The sequence below is a fragment of the Syzygium oleosum genome, unplaced genomic scaffold (genome assembly GCF_021117445.2).
Source record: "Syzygium oleosum isolate NSW1041296 unplaced genomic scaffold, Sole_v2.1 Sole_v2.63, whole genome shotgun sequence".
Lineage (NCBI taxonomy): Eukaryota > Viridiplantae > Streptophyta > Magnoliopsida > Myrtales > Myrtaceae > Syzygium > Syzygium oleosum.
The window spans coordinates 741,093-747,805 of record NW_026607547.1 but is presented as its reverse complement, the minus strand read 5'-3'; positions in this window follow the sequence as shown (position 1 = coordinate 747,805).

Below are 6,713 nucleotides of genomic sequence, written 5' to 3'. Positions count from 1 at the left end.
GTGATGCGGACTGTCATCTCTCCCTCTCACTATACACCTTGCTTAGATCTTCCCCGGGTGGATGGGCACTCTTCTTTCCTCCGGCCGTCTCATTTTGGTACTAGCTTTCTGGCTCTACCACAGCCTTAGGACAGTTCTACCACGGGCGAATTCCGACCCTCACTTTACCCCCACATCTGGTTACATGCTCATGGGATTGGTTGAAAGAAAGACTCTTACTCATCTAGTTTCCATGCGAAGTACTGATGTGAATTACACTAATTGAGGCAGTTTCAGAGGCCTTTGTTTTCGTTTTTGGACGCTCTCAACCTGCAATTCTCAGCGCTCTGCTTCTATAGGCTCCCCGTCTCACCTGTGGATGCGTACTTTGCCTGCTCTGTGGTCTCTTGCTATCGATTCCAATGGCCTCTTTATTAGGGCACTCCTGAAGCATCCCATAATTGGATATTCTAATGAGTTTAATGCGCCTACTTAGCTTGGGCTGTAAGCTAGCAAAGGGTACCAAGCAATCTCGCAAGCTTCAGTTTTCCCCTTGGCCTGGACTGACTGAGAGCAGGGAGAGAAGGAATTTCTACCAGAGAGAGGAATGACTATAGGCAGGGAACTTGCTTTTTACCCTTTCTTTCTTTGAAGAATAGTGTTGCTTCTCGCGCATTCGTGCTTGCTGTGAAAGTGATATTCATAATCAAGAGATGGGGCTGCCTACTTAACTAAGAAGCAATGGGGACAAAGGCCTCGAATCCTGTCTTTGACGGTGATCATAGCGTGTCACGCTGGGAAACTGATCGAATGTTTTCTGTCTCAATGTCAGTGTGAAAGTCCTATTATCTTGACGAGGTCGAAATAGCATCACAGAAAGAGCAGCTACTCCCAGTTGGCCAGCATCAAAGCAGGAGCTTCCCCCGGGGACCCGAACTGGATCTTTTCTTTCTCGGGCGCAGTAAAGAGAGATACGGGGTTTAAATAGACAAAGAAGCTCAGCTGCCAGAGTAGAGTGGATCCTATCCCATGTTTACCAGCGGGAGAGTCATCCGAGAAAACGGAGGCGCCATAAGATTATATGACCAAAGGCCTTGTCACGAGTAAATTCTCGCAAAGCCCCGTAAAAATGGAGTGCTCGACCTTCAGGTCTAGGGAGGGTAGGACGTGGTTCAGTTAGTTCAGGTTCGAGAGGACCATTTCGTTTACGAAGCTACATAAAGAAAAAAAGTGGAAGACTGATTGGAGGGGTTTGAGGGGGAAGGCTTTAGCAGTTGTCGGTAATGTTGCTGGCGGAATCTTGCCTTCTTTCGTGAATTCATAAATAAAGATGTCCCCAGATTATCATTGTCAAGGCAGTTTCAGAAAAAGAAGTTTGATGTGGTATGCCTTGAATTGAAAGAAGAATAAAAAAACTCGGAAATTACTGTTCAGTATGGTGGAGAAGAAAGATTCACTTATATATCTAATTAGATATATTTATTTATAATATGTATATATGAAACATGTTTTTTAGAACAGCACTTTCTTCCCCTATCTTTTCTTTACTCTACTCGCGGAAGACTTTAGAGTGTGAGAGAGCTAGAGCCAAAGACGTCTTTTTTTCGATGAAAGCGGAAAGGAAATGCCAGTTAGTTAGGTTTTTGAGAAGACGATTCTAGATTCAAAGCAATGACCGGGCTCAAGCCCTAATCCTTGACTTGAGTATAGTCATCTTGGATAGATCTATTCTATGTGGTGGGACGTTCCCCGATGATCCATAATTCAAGAGTCTATAGTTATTCCCCCCTTTTTTATTAAGACAATTTCGCAACGAAACGAGCTAATGAAGGAGATTTTCCATTATTGAATAAATCATTTCTTTTTTGAAAGAGTAGCTATTCCCGCTTAGACTCCTTGACTCCAATTAGCCTGACCTGGTCTGCCCTGGAATTACCTTTTAGAGCACTCCAGTTCTATGCCTGTCTGTCCCTACCGGGGCCAGGTTGTCTGGTGGCCAGGGAAAGAAAGACTGGGGTGAGCCTATCTCTTCTCTTACGCATTGGAGAAGAATCAGTGCTCTATTCTCTTAGCTTAGAAAAAGGGAAATCGCCCATCCAATCTCTTTTTCTTTTTCGACAGAGAGGTTTTTTCTCTCTTCTTTCCGGAAGCCGAATCCACCCGGTTCAAGCGTATCATAAATCTCTTCTCCTAAGGAGTTCGGGTGCTAAAAGTACGAAAAAAAGCCTTTCTTCAATTCTCGCTTCTTAACTCCAAAAGTCTCAGTCTAAGCTATCTAAGCCACCCTCTCTTACTCTGAGCGAATGTAGGAAAAAGACCGTACTTTTTACTTTTCTTATTCTTATTAGAAAGGAAAGAGTAGATCTATCACTATCATTATATTAAGAAATTCGACATGATTAGGTCGGCGTCGGCTAGGCAACTTCCTCCGATAGCTATTCTTTATTTGATTGAAATGAAAGAGTTTTAAAGGCCTGAACTGAAGGAGCGGAGCCCTTGAAGCAAACATCTTTATAGGAAGACTTTCATTAGCAGTCGTTAGGCCGAAAGAAACCCTCGTTACGCAAGGCAATGGAGTCTTTTTTATAGGAATAGGAATCGGCATAAGAAAGCGTAAGCGTCAGTGCTGCTGGTACTCCAAGGGGGAATCGTCTTCCCTCTCCAAATTCCTTTTTATTTAAAAAGGGAAGGTAGCTTAATCAGGGAATCCCCGCAAAGAAAGAAAATAAAGTAAAGAAGGTAATCCAGTAAAAAAGACAAGGCAAAAGGGCAAGAAGGTCCTTCCCTAAGCCTAACGAGGAGAGGACAAGACTAGCTACTTTCTATAAGGTAAGGTGCAACCTTTTCTGTCCATGTCCATCTAAGAGCCTATTGGACATTATTGACTTGCAAAGAAAAGAAAAGAATGGTTATTGGGGGATTTGCATAGAATGAATCAGTCTTGGCTAAGCCGTAGCGTAGGCTAGTAAGTCAAAAGAGTCAGAGCTCAGAGCTAGAGTTAACAAACTGGCATACTTGAATCAGTCTAAGCCAGAAAGCGGGCAAAGTCTAGCTGCCTATTCGATAACATCTGCTCGTGGGTATCTTAGCTAGCCCCCTCAGCTTGGGATTCCGCCTTAGCCTTAGGAAGTTTCCTTTGCAGCTTATTCTGGGCTGCACCTGACACCAAGATTCTAAACCTTGTCTTCCCCGCTTCCGCGTATGAATCCCATCTCTCAAAAGCGCTACGCACCTGTTAAAAGGCTAAGGCAAGGAAGTGATTTAGAACCATTTTTGATGTCAACAAAGCCCAAGAAAATGAAAGTTAGACGATAGACAAAGAGACGGACTACATGGACTAAGGGACTACCTTGGCTAAGAGGCTCAGAGACTAAAAGATAGACTACATAAGAGATGTACCTTATGCTTACGGAATGGAAAGCGGTTTTAGAACATTCCCCCCTCAAAGGGTTCCCTATTCACTCTACCCGAAAGACCAATCGAAGAGAGCGCAGAGGAAAGAAAACTAGACAGAAAAAAGGACGGACACGAGAATCCGATCATTACAAAAGCCGAAAGAGAAGTATAATAAAATAAGATACCCGGAAATCGGATTAAATAAAGAGGTTTTTTCCTACATTACAACTAGGAGTTTTTCACATAACAAAGAAAAATACATTCCTGGCTAGAGCTCTTACTCAAGGAAAAAGGCATTGCCCTTTAGCAGGCAGATAAGGAGACTAAACCATACTACATTACAGAGGTTAACCAGGTTCAATCACTAGCCTTACTGCCGAGAAGAGACCGACATACTCTATTACTTTATTTCAACCATCATAAAAATCGGACAAGTTTGATCAAACCCCGTAAAATTGGGCATAGATCCGGATCCCTGGCTTTGGACTACTGGAATGAGACCAGACCAAGAGAGAGACAAAGTCAATGGCCCTTTTTTCACTAAAGGATAGGAGAGCAACTTCAATCACTGAGCGAACAAAGAAAAAATGAGTACTTTCGGCGGGAAGGCTCTTACAAAAGATCAAGCAAAAAGAAGATAGACCTTAGACGAATAAGCCGATGCAGCAATGGTCCTTACACCAATAAGCAAGCCATAGGCAAATGCTTTTTACCCTCGCTTAGACGGAATACGTCCTGCGGGCGTAGGGAATGGTTATACAAGAGGAAAAGCATGAACTCGCTGAGGAGAGCTAATGGGCAACATTGACATACCCAGGGAAGATAGAAAAAAGCTTACTTGAATTCAGAGGGGACACAGTCAAAGCAAGAATCCACTTACACACACAACAAAAGGAGATTAGAAGATAAGAAAAAGAGATTAAGCATCAAAAGAGTTCGGTAGAAATGCAGTTCTTATTAAGGATGATCCGGAAAAAGAATAGTATCCTTCTTTAGGGTAGGGCTAACAGCTTTCTTCTCTTATGATATTTCGAGTTTGATCGAGCCAATATGATTGAATGGAGACTACGATTTCCAGTCTCTCTAAGCGGAGTAAGGCTAAGCTAGGTACCGTCGAAGTATTCAAGCACTCTGAGGAATTCATTAGTCTTAGTCGGAAAGATCCTAGTAGAGCTACTAATAAAAGACGATTTGATGCATCTAGGATTCATCAAACTAGGGCAATGTTTCTACGGATAGAAATTCCTTTTGCATGTCCATTCCTTGAGGAGCACAATAGAGTCTATATGTTCTTTCTATTTCCCGAAATAAGGCTTTGGCTTTCGCTGACTCTAGCGCCTGGGATGAGAGGATTCCAATTAGAACAAAACGGATAGCTCTTTCTAAAGGATGGAATTCGACAGTTACAAAAGAAAAGGAGGAGCTCAGAAGACCTCGTCCGTGAGGCTAATAAATAAGAAAAAGAAAGATTCCCTACCTTGAATCGCTCTGCGCTTCTTTGGGCCCTTTAATTTAAGGTCCCTTCAAGAGTTCCTCTATGGTGTCATATAAAACTATCTCAAAGCACCAGAGGAGGGGACTAGGGCATATCTATCATCATTGAACTTTTGCTATCGAAAAGCATCTATTACTTCCAATTCATGGCAGTCAGAGATCCTATCCCTTAACGCTCTCATCCTAGGATAGTCTCAAGTAGAAGGCTGACTAAAACCTTTCTTACAGTAATGAGGAAGTCCCTAGCCCTAAACTGATTGACAATCCATTATCCATTCTGTAACATAAGAAGTGTGTAGCGCTTTTCTTCAAACATTTCTTTCGAGATGCGAAGAAGAGCGTCGTATAAAGAGACTACCCTGGTCCTTTCGAAGGGGAAGGCAAGCAGTAGGAGTAGGGCTTTTTTTCTTCCAGGAAATGCCACCGAAGTAAGAAGTTTCCTAAGAAGCAAAAAGGATATCGCTCGCTTCATTTCTCAACTGACCGCTACTTGCGAGCCAATATTAAAACTTGTTCGGAGAGAGATAAAGTAAAGACAGGGGAGTGGAACGAAGACTGCCAAGCTGCTTTTTAAAATAAAAGAGAAAGCAGTCACGCCAGAAAGAAGAAAGTCAAGCTTTCATATGTTTAAAAAAGGGAAAGAAGTTAATGATTTCAATCCTTCTTGCTCTTTCTTCTCGGGCGGTCTTCTTTTTTTTCTTCCTAGCTTCACAAAGGTTTGTATTTTCCGGCTAGGAAGCATATGAGGATGCTGAAACCTCTTTCTGGTATGGATAGTAGGAGTTGCTCGTAGTCCCTTACTAGTCCAGGGGCTTAAATCCATATTTTAGTAATCGATTTAAGGAAAGAGAGCCAGATAGTTCGTATAGTGTTAAAACCAAACGAGATCGGAGTAGGAAGAACATGAGCGGTTCTTTTCCCAAGCCCTTCTTAGAAAGCCCTCCACAGCCTTTGTTTCGGGTTCGATTTCTTATGCAGTTAGGAGTGAGGCGTGCTAGCGGGAAGTCCGGAACATATATAAATCCCTCACTTTATTTCGTCGTGTGGTTGTCTGAGCCAAGAGGATCAGGTCTCGGTGGAAAGGAATCCGGAGAGAGGTTCACCTGTTATAAGTTTCGATCTATGGGCTTTCTTAGTACCGAGCTTTGTTAAAGAGATTAGAGAGGGGCTAACGAAAGAAAAACGGTTTTATTTTAAAGCTCTGTAGTGAATTCTGGAAAGAATTTTTTTTACTTTTATAGAAGCTACGGCAAGAAGTAAATCGCTTTCAGTATCTCTTGCTTCTTTGGTTAGTTCAGTACGAGTGGCAGGCGCAAACTGGCACAGGCAATATAAAAAAGACTCTATATAAAATAGGCTAAAAAAGTAATCAAAGTCAAGCTAAAAAAATTTTGTTCAGTTAAAGCGCTTTCCTCGACCAAAAGGAGTCTTTGCTCGCTATAGATAGACTTCCAAATAATACTAACAAGAGAAGCGGAAGATCGAATTCCTCCCTTTCGATGTCGAGCTTTCAAGTAGCGTTTGGAATGGCAGGATTCGATCTATCATTTCCTATTTCTTTCCCTAAGATATCTGTTCAGAAAGAGCCGGAGAAGCATAACTTATCCTTCCGGTTCATAAGCTGGGTCTTTGGTCGATCGCCTCACTGCATTTCTACCGAATGGATTTGTTGATAGATATGATGAAGATCTGTTTAGTGGCTTTTTTACCTAGCATCATAAGTTGGTAGAGAAGAGAGGTCCCTAGAAGGATAGCTTTCACCAGAACTCCGGGAGGGTGCTTCACAAACAGTAGCTGCACTTGGATAGAGAGAATTCTCAGCTTTTGACCCGCCCCAGCATCCC